This window comes from Triticum dicoccoides, chromosome 4A (genome assembly GCF_002162155.2).
Source record: "Triticum dicoccoides isolate Atlit2015 ecotype Zavitan chromosome 4A, WEW_v2.0, whole genome shotgun sequence".
In the NCBI taxonomy this organism is placed as follows: Eukaryota; Viridiplantae; Streptophyta; class Magnoliopsida; order Poales; family Poaceae; genus Triticum; species Triticum dicoccoides.
In genome coordinates, this window is record NC_041386.1 from 749,756,399 (window position 1) to 749,770,433 (window position 14,035).

Sequence of the window (14,035 nt, forward strand, 5' to 3'; positions counted from 1 at the left end):
CCAACTGATCTTCCTATGATCTTTAGCCTTGTATAGCTTGACTCCTAGAGATATGGCAGGGTTAGTTGGCGTGTCACGGAAGACATCACCTGTATATATTGTAACCAACTCCGATAAATACAATTGAGTTGCATCAAATACCTTTCTACACCCACAAAGAAGAGCATGGATAATGCCTTAAGCAAGTAAAATAAAATGTTCCAAGATATTTACGCTAACTCACAGGAGCAGCACACCAAGATCTTGCACAGGGGTGAACTTGTTCAACACACACACATGAGGGCTATTAATTTACTATATCTGAGAACTTGAACATCATAAAATCTAACAACTTAGGGTACTTAAATGGGGATCCATCAAGTGATATGTATGATCTGAATGTCACATATGAGGGTTGGGATGAATAAGTATCCTATGGTCTAGAGCTACACATGGGGGTTGGGATGAATAAGTATCTTATGGTCTAAAGCTACACATGGGGGTTGGGATGAATAAGTATCTTATGGTCTAAAGCTACATATGGGGGTTAGGATGAATAAGTATCTTAATGGTCTAAAGCTATGTAACTAAGGAACTATCTTATCGCCATCTAGGTAGTATTGCTATTTGGAACTCAAGTATTAGGATATGTAATAAATTTGGCAAGCTTGTGAGAAGCCTAGTTGAGACTTTTAGCCCTGCGTTGCATGGTTTTGTAATATAAATGACCATATCTAACTATTTCTCTGTTGCAAATCTCTGACATGGATCATTATTTGACAAACATGATTTTGAGAGCAAAGAATTAAAGGACTATGTTTGTTATCTAAATTAATTAATAATGACACGGGACGGGCCGTCACAGCAACAAACTACGGAAACTATGCATTTTTTACGGTGCAATTTCTGGGAAGAGACCTACGGCTGCTTGCAATTGTATACACATCTTTGCACAGTTATAATCATCTCGGTTGCCCCCGTGTTTTCTGGGAAGAGACCTCGTGTATTAATAATCTTCTAGCCTCCTGCACGACAATGCATCCTGACTGGTGTACATGAATGGACAAGAGAAGTAGATAGGGGTTATCAACGGACTGCTCCAGCTTAGGTCAATATATACACATGTGGACGGAAAATACCGGGACAACAAGCCACTCGTGTTTTCAGAATTCTTATTTTGATGCCCCGTCTAAACTGTTACGACCCACATTGCCATGAAATTAAGATGATACCAGCCACTTATTAAGTAAAATGTGGGCAACTACCGTACATATGTATCGTTCATTTTATGTCAACATCTCAGCGCAATAAGTTGTTATTCTTGTTAAAGAATCTGTTAAGCACACTGATATTTAACAGCGTGGTCTACAAGTAAACAACTACTGAGGATGGTTAGTTGAAAGATCAGCTTTAATAGCCTAGTTAGCAATTGAACGGCCTAACTAGTAAGGACCCACAGTGACGTTGCAAGTTTGAATAACGTGGCCGCTCACGTCATCCATGTAACAAGGAGACGAAGAGGACGACAAGGAGTAGTAATATTTGAAAGGAGCAGGTCCCAACATGACGTTGCATGCAACTTGCAAGTCTTTCCTCTCTTGAATCTTCACGCGGAGAAATACTCCTTGAAAGCTAGCTAGGTGTCCAACTTGCTTCCTCCTCCTCTCTTCAGTCTTCACACCTGCCACTTCCATGTCCGGCGCCTACTCTTCCTCCATGACTATTATTCACGCTCTCCTGCTCCTCGCGCTAATTCCGCTCGCCGCAGGCGCAGCACCGCCGCTGTCTCTCTGTGGCAGTAGAGGCAACTACTCGGCAGGCAGCACATACGAGGCCAACCTGCTAGACCTCCTCCTCGGCACCCTCCGCCCCAACGCCTCCTCCTCGCCCTCCCTATTCGCCAAAGGATCCCTCGGCCCTGCACCGGACACTGCCTGGGCCCTGATTCTCTGCCGCGGCGATGTCAGTGCCGACGAGTGCCACGGCTGCGTCACCTCCGCTGGTGAGGACGCGGCCACAGCCTGCAACCGCAGCAGGGACGTGGCCCTCTGCTACGACAAGTGCTACGTCCGCCTAGCCGACCACAACTTCTTCGACCCCAACGGCAACTCCGGCGTGATATCTTCCATGAGCGGTCTAAATATCACCAGCAGCGATGTCGAGGGCTACGACCGGGCCCTCACCGGCCTTCTCAGCGAAACGGTGAGGTATGCGGTGGACAACTCCTCCAGGATGTTCACCACGGGGGAATGGAAAGGGCGCGATCCAGGGTTCCCCTGGATCTACTCGGCGGCGCAGTGCGCGGCAGACCTGTCACGGCCGCAGTGCCGAAACTGCCTACAAGGTCTCATGGGCAAGTGGCGGACCATGTTCGTGCGGAACATGTGGGGCGCGAGGCTGGCTGGTCCAAGCTGCACCTTGAGATCCGAATTATTCCCGTTCCGCAATAACACCGATCCCATATACCCGTCATATGGATTCCAAGCCCGAGAGTACAGTACCACTTTAGCCTTGAGCCAACCCTTCAGAAAATAGAAACACTTTTTTAAAAGAAAGAACTGAACTCAATAAATTCAATTATATTCCAAGCTTTATGCATGTTCTTTTGGCAAGATTTGAATTTCATTCTAAATACATTCCAGTTCTTTTTTATGTTTTTTAGGTACAACAAGCAAATGGAGGTTTTTCATTTCGTAAAATAAGTTATTTAGAGTTTCTACCTCTTGCCTTATGCATGTTGGACACATAATTTCTTCGCAAGACCAGCACCGACAGCTGCCAAGAGCATTTACAACTACAGATTTTTTTTCCAAAAGGGCGACTCCCCGGCCTCTGCATCAGATCGATGCATACGACCTCTTTTATTAAAAAGTAAACAAGGTCTCAACAAGGTCTTAAAGTACTCAAGCAAAAGCAGCAGCTAGCTCACCTAGAGCATCAACTGCAAAACAGAAGCCCCAAAAGCCACAACCGACTGGCATAAAAACAGATAGGTAAACTAAATGCCTATCCTATTACATGATCGCCATCCAAACCGGTTGAAGATATCCCGCGCTACCGACTCCCACCGGACAGATACAGTAACCAAACGCTCCCTGGCCTTCGTCGGAGTGAGTAAGGACCAAGTACGGATCAGTGATGTAGCTCGGAATAACACCTGCAAAAAATGAGTATTTGTTGTTCTGTTAAAAACCAAATCATTTCTGCAATTCCAAATTGCCCATAACAGCGCGCATACTCCTACACGAATGTGTCTGGCTGTTTCGGACTCTATCCCAACAAGCCACGCCCCAAATAACGTGTTGACCGATCTCGGAGTAGTAATGTTAAAGGCAATTTGCACGGAGTGCCACAACCCTCGTGCCAACGGACAGTCAAAAAATAAATGCTTGATAGTCTCATCCCGATCACAAAAACTACACCTAGTAGAACCTGTCCAGTTGCGCTTAACTAGATTGTCCTTTGTAAAAATAACTTGTTTATGCACAAACCACATAAACACTTTAATCTTCAAAGGAACCTTAACTTTCCAAACCTCTTTGGAACTAGGGATCACAGTAGAATTAATGATATCAATGTACATCGATTTAACCGTGAACACCCCAGATGTAGTTAGCTCCCAGCATAACTGGTCGGGCTGAGGAGTTAGCTGAACTTCCATCAGCCTATGGACCAAGTCAAGCCATGCTTCCCATCGATCCCCCACAAGCACCCTCCTAAACTGAATGTTGAGAGGAATAGACTGCATAACCGTGGCAACGAGAGCCTCCCGACGCTGAACAATACGATATAGGGTCGGATATTGTGAAGCCAAAGGCGCGTCACCAAGCCATGTATCCTCCCAGAATCGCGTATTATCACCATTACCGACAATACATATCGTTCTGTTAAAGAAAGCGGCTTTGACCCTCATAAGCCCTTTCCAGAACGGCGAATCGGTAGGTCTCAGAGTAACCTGGGATAAAGTCTTTGAGTGCAGATATTTACTACGTAAAATCTGCGCCCAAGTTGCGTTTGTCTCAGAGAACAACTTAAACAGCCACTTACTGAGCAGGCATCTGTTCTTGACTTAAAGATTTTCAATACCAAGGCCCCCTTGGTCCTTTGGTCGACAAATAATATCCCATTTGGCCAATCTGTACTTCCTCTTAAGCTCATCACTCTGCCAAAAGAAGCGAGAACGATAGAAATTACAACCACAGATACCTAATATGAGTTGTCAAATTCCCACGGGCGGTGACCAGGCATACCCAAAATTTCATGTCCAACAACCATAGTAGCCATTTCATGATTACCAATTCCATACAAAACCATGCAACGGCATGATCTTCTTACAACTACTATGCTACTAAACAACTCGTCGTCCTCGTCGAAGATGTTGATCAAATTGGTGTCGGAGCCGCCGGCCTCGTGGTCATTGGCGGCCTGGCGCACCTCTGGCTCGTCGTCCTCCTCGAACTCGGTGAAGATCTCGATGATCTCCTCCCTCCGCCGGCGGAGGAAGGGGCGGTTGCCCTCCACCTCGTACTCCGACTCGAAGGACTTGAGGAGCGCCTGCTGCTCCGCCAAGTGGTATGACTAGGCCGCATCAAACTCCGCCATTGCATTGGACACGTCGAAGCCTGCAGGCTCCAGATTTGCCTCCGCTGTCTCCTCCGGCCGCTCCTTCTTCGCCGTCTCCGGCTCCTTCTCCTCCATGGCAATGTCGTCCTCTTCCATGGCAGCGTCGTGTTCCTCCCGCTCCTCCTTCTCCTCAGACTCCAGCTACGACGAATCCATAGGCAGGCTGACAGCGATCCGAGCATCGCGCATGGCCCGGATCTCCGCCAGCAACTCCAACTGACACTCTGGTGTCAACATGGTACATGTGTTGATACTTTGCTTGGCCTTGGCTAGTGGCTAGGGCGAGAGGATGGATGGTAGCGGTGCGGAGGGGAGGGAAAGGGAGGCAATGCTGACGGGCTAGGGTTGGCCTGCCACAGTTCAGCTTAAATAGCCATACTTTCTCTCTCGGGCGGCACGCCGAAGTGGCTCCATGAATGCATGTGTACCAAGGATCGGAGGAGGCGCCCGTTGGACCAACGGTCTACGCATGTGACAGTGTGGGCCCTTGCGGTCAGTCTTACATGGCGCCTGCATCTGGGTGTCCTCATATTCGCCCCAGATATGGGCCGGGTATGGGAAGTGCCAGTCAGTACGGGCATTTGGGCCGGTTGTGGGGAGCCTGATTTGGTGCTAATTTTTCGTCCGGTCAGTGACTGGGCAGCCCGCCAGGGAGTTTCATGTGGATTTGGGGGCTCCGGTTGTAGATTCTCTAAGAGAGATCAGTTGGCTTCCAACCCCAAGAGTGCAATACCATTTACAAATACAAGCCTTGAACAAGCCCTTTGAAATACAAAGCCTCTAGAAAAGAAAGAATTGAACCCAACAAATTCGATCATATTCCAAAAAATAGAAAGATTTGAATTTGGTTATAAAATTATTATTTTTTAGGTGCCACAAAGAAAAGTGAAAGTTTTTCACTTTATAAAATAGGTTATGTAGAATTTTTGTTTCCGACAATGCAGGAGAGCTATCACATGGTGTATCTGGTGAGAAACTAACAGACAATGCAGGAGAGCTGCATGTATGTAAATAGATAGGTAAGAAACATCAGTACAACATTCATAACCTCCCGAAACAGTCTTTTGCCCCTCTTTATAGATAAAGGACAAACCAAAGTACATGGAAAATGATACAAAGTAGTTGGGATACCCTCTTACAAAGCAGATCTCGGGATAACTAGACGAAACAAATGCACACAACTACATTGATAAAAAATAGCATAGGTAGACTTGAAATTACGCCACTACACGCCCTAGAACACTTAACCTCCACGACAACGCCTCAAGGAGTGAACGGCGCAAAGCGTCGCCACTGCCAAGTCCAAGATGGACAAGGGCTTTCACCTGGAACCTTGACTAGGAGAGGAGAACTGCAATGACGTCCCCAAGAGGAAGACGGCAACTGCGTGCCCCGAGAGTGAGTTAGAGGTATCCATGAGCTACGTGGGGGCGGCGAGCTCATGATTTTAGTGACTGTAAAGTTACAATGTGAGTTTTTTCAACTACCCCCCTGCAAAATCTCTCAATTTTCACCATGTGCTTGACTCAAATAATTCAGACCGCTATCGCATCACTTATGCAACATCATGTATTGAATTGTGATTGTTCTAACGTGATGTATGAAATTGGACTTCCGTGACAACTTTAGGTCGGTACTAACTGTGTACTTTACCCAAATTTTAAAGAGAAATTTCTTAAATGGTTGCTCTAGGTACAACTTGTTCCTCCATCTAACCAACTAAACCCACATGACTACTTGCTTATAATTATAGGATTATGAGAGCAACTCCAATGGGGCGACCCATTTCGTCCCTCGTCGTCCGTTTGGGTCAGCACGGACACAAAAGGCGGCCCAACGCGCCGACCCAAACGGACGCGCGTCTGGTTTTCGTCCGCGGGCGAGCCATTCCCGGCCCATTTTTAGCCGGATTTGCATCGGCGCGGACATGCGACGGACGCGCGCACGCTCAGCGTCTCCTCCCCAGGGGCCCACTGGTCGGTGGCGCATTGGCCTTCCCCCATCCAACAGAAACTCTCGCCCGCCTCTTTGTCGCCGACGCCGCCGCCCATTTTTGCCGGCGACTCTGCCAGCCGCCGGCGCCTCCACATCCGCCCAGCAAAGCCGCCCACTCCAACGTCCCCTGCCACCGTCGTCTTGTCGTCGGGAAGCCAACTGCTTCCCACCCCCGCGCCTCCACCACCGCACAGCCGCCCCCGACCAAGAAGCCACCTCGCCGCCTGGCCAGATCCTCACCGGCACGCTCGTCAGACGCCGGCAGGGCAGCTAGCTGGTCCGTGCGCGCCGCGACTCCCTTCGCCGGCCATCTCCTTCGTCGACGCCCACAAGCTGTTCTACGGTTTGCCAAGGTACAAAATGGACTCCGCCGATGAGTTCTTTTTTCACAATTTCCTTTGTGACTCGGACGATTCATCGTCCGATGACGAGGAGGAGATATTGGCTGCCGTGTTGGTCCATCACCACCTCAATAGCCAGCGTTGTTTTCCGTGGCTCCATTCCTGGCCACCTTCCGGCGTTGAATCGCAACCGAGAGAGCGGGCATTTCCTTCTTTGGAAGGACTACTTTGATACAACAAACCCGTTGTTCAAACACCAAAAATTCTGCCGCCGTTTCCGTTGAGTAGGCATCTTTTCAACCGTATTAGAGAGGGGGTGGTCGGCTATGATGACTATTTCGAGTGCAAAGAGGATGCCGTTGGCAAGATTGGTTTCTCCTCTTATCAGAAATGCACTGCCGCCATCCGAATGCTTGCATACGGAGTGCCCGGTGATCTCATTGACGAGTACGCCCGTATGAGCAAGCCTACGTGCCTAGAGTCCCTCTATAAGTTTTGCAAGGCTGTTATTGCTGTGTTTGGTCCTGAGTACTTGAGAGAGCCGACTGCTGAAGATACAGCCCGTTTGTTGGCGATGAATGCCAGCAGGGGCTTCCCAGGGATGCTTGGTAGCATAGACCGCATGCACTGGGAGTGGAAGAACTGCCCTTCTGCTTGGCAAGGGCAGTATAAAGGGCATGTCAGGGTTTGCATTGTCATACTAGAGCCCGTGACGTCTCAAGATCTTTGGATCTGGCACTCTTTCTTTGGCATGGCCGGATCACACAATGATATCAACGTGCTTCAGCGCTCGCCTATGTTTGCTAGGCTTGCCGAAGGCAATAGCCCACCGGTGAACTTTACTATAAACAGCCACAACTACGACAAAGGATACTACCTGGGTGACGGTATCTATCCTCAGTGGACAACTATTGTCAAGAAAATACCTAACCCTGTCGGAGAGAAGAGGAAAAGATTTGCCCAAGAGCAAGAGAATGCTAGGAAGGATGTCGAGCGTGCCTTTGGTGTTTTGCAATCTCGATGGGGCATCGTTCGGTATCCTACTAATACCTGGAGCACGCAGAAACTGTGGGAGGTGATGACTACTTGTGTGATCATGCATAATATAATCGTAGAAGACAAGCGCCCGGAACGTCTGTACGATCAAGGGTTTCAGTTTCAGGGTGAGAATGTTGTGCCTGAGCATGGAGGAGCGGCAACGTTTGAACAGTTCACCCAATTTCATCAAGACATGTGTGATTGGGAAACTCACGTGCAACTGCAAAATGATTTGGTTGAGCATATCTGGGCTCATGTTGGCAACCAATAGATGTATCTTCTTTTATTCGTTTGCAAAACTATGTGGGACATTTTTTTTTATTTGGCTTGTAATAACTATGCTATTTTATTGTTATTTGATTCAAACTATGCAAATTCATCAATGCAAAATAAGGCAGCCAGCCGGCCACACGGGCACATATGGGTCGGCGCATTGGGCGCGCTGCCGACCCATATATTTCTTGCGTAAATGTCAGCAAAGTGTTTCTGAAATTCTCATCCCCTTTTGGATGCTCATTCGATCATTGCACAGATTGTTTGCTAGCTGCTCCGTATACAGTTTTTTTTGGCAGTAAGTCCTCACTCCATTCTGCAGGTTCTCGTACAGTTGTCATGGTGACCGGATTTGTCGTTGCGGCAGTTGTGGCAGCTTTGTTAGCAGGTTTGATTTGGCACATCTATAGGTCAAGGAGACGGCATAAAACACAAGGTATTTTCATAACATGTAGTTGAACTTTGTTTGGAGGAAAATTGACGAGGCTTCAGAACTTAAATCTAAACTAATATCTTTTTATGGTCTGTCTTTTAGAGGAGGATGTAAAGTCTACGGGCCAGAATAAAGCGACCATAACACCCGGCACCTCAACTGCAAGCACAAGTAAATTATTTTCTCCATTATTGCATATTATCAGACGTTCATAACTTCATACCGAACCCCACAATACATGCATCATTATTTTTTGAAGAACTACCCCTGCATGACACAGTTTTTATTGAAGGAGTTAGTATTTTTTGGCACATACCAGATAATACCTTTATTATTTTTTGCAGAAAAAGAAAATGGTCAAGAAGGTCATTCAATAGTGTATGTTTCAAGGCATTTCTCTCTTTTCGATAAAGGGTGTTTTTATTGACTCATAATGTAGCATTAAGAGGAAATAATATACACACACACACACACACACACACACACACACACACACACACACACACACACACACACACACACACACACACACACACATATATATATATATAAGATAATGTTCAATCTAAGATATGTTAGTACTAACTTATTCACAGTGATACCACCTATTAGTTCATCATGATCAATCTCCTTGCTAAGCTAAATAGTAGAAATACATATGATATTGCTCAATCTAATTTCGTTCGAGATATACTCCTGAAAAATTACCATCTTTTATGCAAAGAATCCTATCAATACATACACAATCATGACCATCTTGCTTGATCCACCCATTATATGATCTGCCTATTATGAATCATACAACTCTGACATTCACCATGTACAATGGCCATATGCTCGAGTGTTTCCATCATATATTTTGATCATATATAATAAACTTGCTACATTTTCGAAGTTGATGCATATGATGTTTATTTTACGCACATGTTTTGAGGGGGTTTAATCTGTACCCTGAAGCAGAGACAATGACATGGCTAGCAAAATGCAAAATACAACAAGTCTAACTGTCCGAGTATTACTAGAAATCACAGATAATTTCTCTGAGAAGAGGAAAATTGGTCAAGGCGCATATGGAAAGGTCTATGTGGTAAGATTCCGAATACATATTATGCTTAGTTGATTTGTATTTCATCATATATGCAAGATAGTTTGGAGTACTTTGTTAAACAATAGGAATGGAAGCACCAATTTAACTGCTTGATTTTACATGTGTTCCATAACCACGCTCAATCTAGAACTCACTTGCATCAATAAATTGGCCCAATCCATATGGTGGTTTAGACCTCCCAGTACTGGGAAATGCCAAGATAGCGTCCATGACTTTTGACTATTCCACAAGAGTGGTGCATGTTCACACCTGGACTAAACAAGATTCCTCCACGTTAGATGACTGCATCCGAAACTAACTTATTCGCGATCTTAAGAACTACAAGCTTTTTGTTTGTTGCGATGGGATGACAAAATACAATAGTGTAGCTGGATTTCTTGGAGAAGAAACAAAATCACAAATAGAAACAACAAATAAAGTTTATTGATTGAATTATATGGTTTGGAGTTAAACTTACTTGCCATTGTATCGCACTACCGTTTGTGGTCCAGCCATTAACAAATAACTCAAACAAGAGTGAATCACTCCTTGAAACTGGCAAATCATAGTAATTGAATTCCCAACCGTTATACCATTAAATTAAAATCCTAGCCATAAAGTTTTGGAAGCAAGAATTATACAAGATAGATACATACATTAATTTGAGAGAGATTAGCGACTTGCCGTACTTTGGCTACTGGCCGAGAAGACGAGGCCGACGCCATAATGAACAATTGCGGGAGGCGAGGATACAACTATCAGATCGATCAATAGATTCATGTGCGTACGCGTCGCTAGCCACATGGGACGCACCCGCTACGTGTGCATGTGGACGTTGTGAAGTAGCTAGTTAGGTGACTCGCCTCTTGCAAAATTATGTACCCTCAAGAACCTAAGTAGTATGGGGTCGGGAACGCAGGAACTACCTTCTTTGTTTTTGTGTTATGTTATTCAGAATAACTAAAGTTTAATTGTGAGAAATTTGTTGGTGATTACGAATAAAGGTGCTTATAATAGATTTTTAACAGGCAGAGCTTGAAAATGAAAAAGAAATTGCTGTGAAGTTGCTTTACAATAAGATGCCAGAGATTGATCATGTACAATTCCAACGTGAGTTCGAAAACCTTATGAGGCTCGAGCACCACAACATTGTAAGGTTAGTTGCCTATTGTTATGAAACACAACATCAACCTATGCAGTACATGGGAAGAACAATATTTACCGAAAGGACATACAGAGCGCTCTGCTTTGAGTATATGCAAAATGGAAGCCTTGAAAAACACCTTTCTGGTACGATGTTGCTCTATTATTCCTCTCTTTTTACTTCAAGAATATGGTGCTCTACTTTCTTTTTTCATTCATGTGTTCTTTCCTAAATTGCAGATGAAGGTGATGGACTTGACTGGCATACATGTTACAAAATTATCAAGGGGACATGGAAGGGTTTAAAGTACCTTCATGAAGGATTAGATAAACCAATCTACCATTTAGACCTAAAACCTAGCAACATATTGTTAGACAAGAACATGGTGCCAAAGCTTGCGGATTTTGGTTTGTCCAAGCTCTTCGGTGATAAACAAACCATGATCACACAAACTCCTATAGGAACAATGTACCTTAATTAAAGCACATTTTGTTAATAAATTTCTTTCATAATATGCATACCATGTACAATTACTAGATATTAATATTGTATATATTTGGCTATGCAGTGGATATGTGCCGATGGAATTCTTACATGGAAACATCGTCTCGAACAAGTTTGATATATTCAGCTTGGGTGTTGTAATGATAAAGATAATTGCAGGCCATGGAGGCCATTCCAAAAAGTGTTGAAATGCCAATCCATGAGTTTTTTGATCTGGTAAGAAATGCTATCTTTTCAGTTCAAATATTTTGATTTTATTTTTTGATTTTCTAATGCTATTCTTTACTTTGTTGTTCACCACTCACTCATTTCGAAAAAATATAGGTTGTATCCAACGAAACACTACTTAAGTATGTTTCATTTCCTCTGTGCTTTAATCAATTTCCAGCTAATGTACTTGGTACATCACCGCGGGCATGCATTGAGTACTCAATTAATGCATTCTTGATCAATGTGTAAAATATGTATTATAGTTTCATATGGAGTGTAAAATCCTTCCAAATTCATGTTTCATTTACATAGGTACAAAGAAAGTGGAGGGGCAGGATGCTGGAAACATGTCTAGCTTCAATGCCACTAGAAGCGTACTGCAAACAAGTTAATGTATGCACTGAGATTGCACTGAGTTGCATGGATATTGATAGACACAAAAGACCAAATATAGCGGATATCATGAATCAACTGAATGGCACAGAAGATGTGATTAACAGGGTAATTAGGATCATTGCTCTCATATTTGCTTCTTTTTTCCCCAAAAAAATTCAGTGGTGCATCCAATAGTGTATGGTATAAGGGTACCACATATTACATGCAAATTTCTTTTTTGACCACGAATATCCCAAATTTAACACGTAAATTAAGAATATTTCAGAACTGCAACAGAAATGCTTTAAAATGCTCTCAACATCATCGTAGTTCAAATTATATTTTAAGTAGTTAGACACAAGGGTATAGTATGACATATTCATTCATAGTTAAAGACGCATAATAGAACATTCAGTCAGTAAGGGGACTCACGATGATGCTAAAAGTGTAAGAGGTATACAATTTTATATCGAAACAAAGTTTGAATTTAAGAAGCATTCTTTCTTTTCATCCTACCAGTTATCATGTGTGTGCTCCCTAAATGGAATTAAATATAGTATATAATACACCTGCATCGTGCAATGTAATGTACATTTTGCATCAACATATCACACATAATCTTAATTAGCCACCAAAACTAGATGATCTATAAAAGATATATGATTGATAAAAATGTTGTTCCTCGGCAGGTGTTGTCGTCGAGCATACCCACAAGCATGTCATGACTCTGGTCATCAACAAGGCTGGCCCAAATTCCATCGTTAACCTCAAACTTTAATGGAGCCTTTGCACTCAAGATTAGATTGGACAGACAGATTCATCAGATGGTAAAGGGGAATGTTTCTTGCCTCCTTCACCTGTAGATCTTCAAGCAAAGGGAGAATCATGGGCATGCTTCGTAGCATTGGGCATTCAGAAATATTTTGCTTCTTAAGCTGAGGAAATTAGACAGCTGATACTTGTCCTGCCACCTCCTGGTGCCATCTCTCTAGCTTAGGCATGCTGACAACTATCAAGATTTCCAATTTAGGAAAGATGGGTGGTGGAGACATACAGGATTCCATCTTGTCGGTATCATCAGTAGCAACACATATACTTGTCAAGCTATGTAAATCTTTCAAACTCAAGTACCCGAGGGAGGGCATCTGCCATAATGGTGGAAGATCCTTGCAGTTCTTGCAGCTATTCAAAGAAAGTTCACTCAGATGAACTAGCAGCGTAGAGTTGTGCATCCATGATGACAATATAGCACCAGTATAATTAGATACCAGTAAAACTTCAAGTGTTTTGTGAGGACGAAGGGCCTCCAATATTCCTTCTGCATCTGTGTGTACTTCGTATCCAAAACGTCTGCAGTTAGCATTATCCCAATTGAGTGACAATTGTTTCAAATTATGCTTGGCAGATATATTGGCTTGTTTAGCATTTTCTGCACTATGGACTTTTCCAACTCAGTCAAACTAAGTGCAACACCTAAATTCAAATCTTTCAGTTGATCAATTTCACGACCTGGGTCACTATCAATGACATAACTTGTCAATGTCCGTAGAGAATTCAACTGACCAATACCTTGTGGCATGCACTTCAAACATCACACTCAACAAGGAAGATGTGCCGAAGACTGCTCATATATCTCATGCCTTTCGGTAATTTCTTGAGTTTTTGTCCACAAGGACCCCCTGCCGAGATGAATTGACAAAAAGGACCACCTGTGGATCAATTTGACAAAAAGGACCCCCTCAGCGATGGCGGTAGGCGCGGCTGGAGACACGTGGCACTGGCCGCCACGCCAGGAGGCGGCGGGCCCTGCCGCCACTGCAGGAGGTGGCCACCCAGGCGAACGGAATCGCAGCACCTCACCGAGCCGCGATGGAACGGGGCGGGCCAGGTGGGGCATGTTGCCACTGCCGAAGGTGGCCATCCCTGGCGCGGTCGGTGGCTGGCCGACAGGCCCTGCTGCGCGCGGGCCCCGCCAATGGGCCTCGCCGCCATTGCCTGAGGCGGCCTCATCTGGCCGACAGTTGCTGGCCAAC

General features: G+C 44.6%; 1 pseudogene; it reads left to right on the forward strand.

Annotated features, from left to right (window-relative positions):
- The first annotated feature begins 7,689 nt into the window (after positions 1–7,689).
- Positions 7,690–12,197, forward strand: LOC119284459 (annotated as a pseudogene).
- Positions 12,198–14,035: the final 1,838 nt, after the last annotated feature.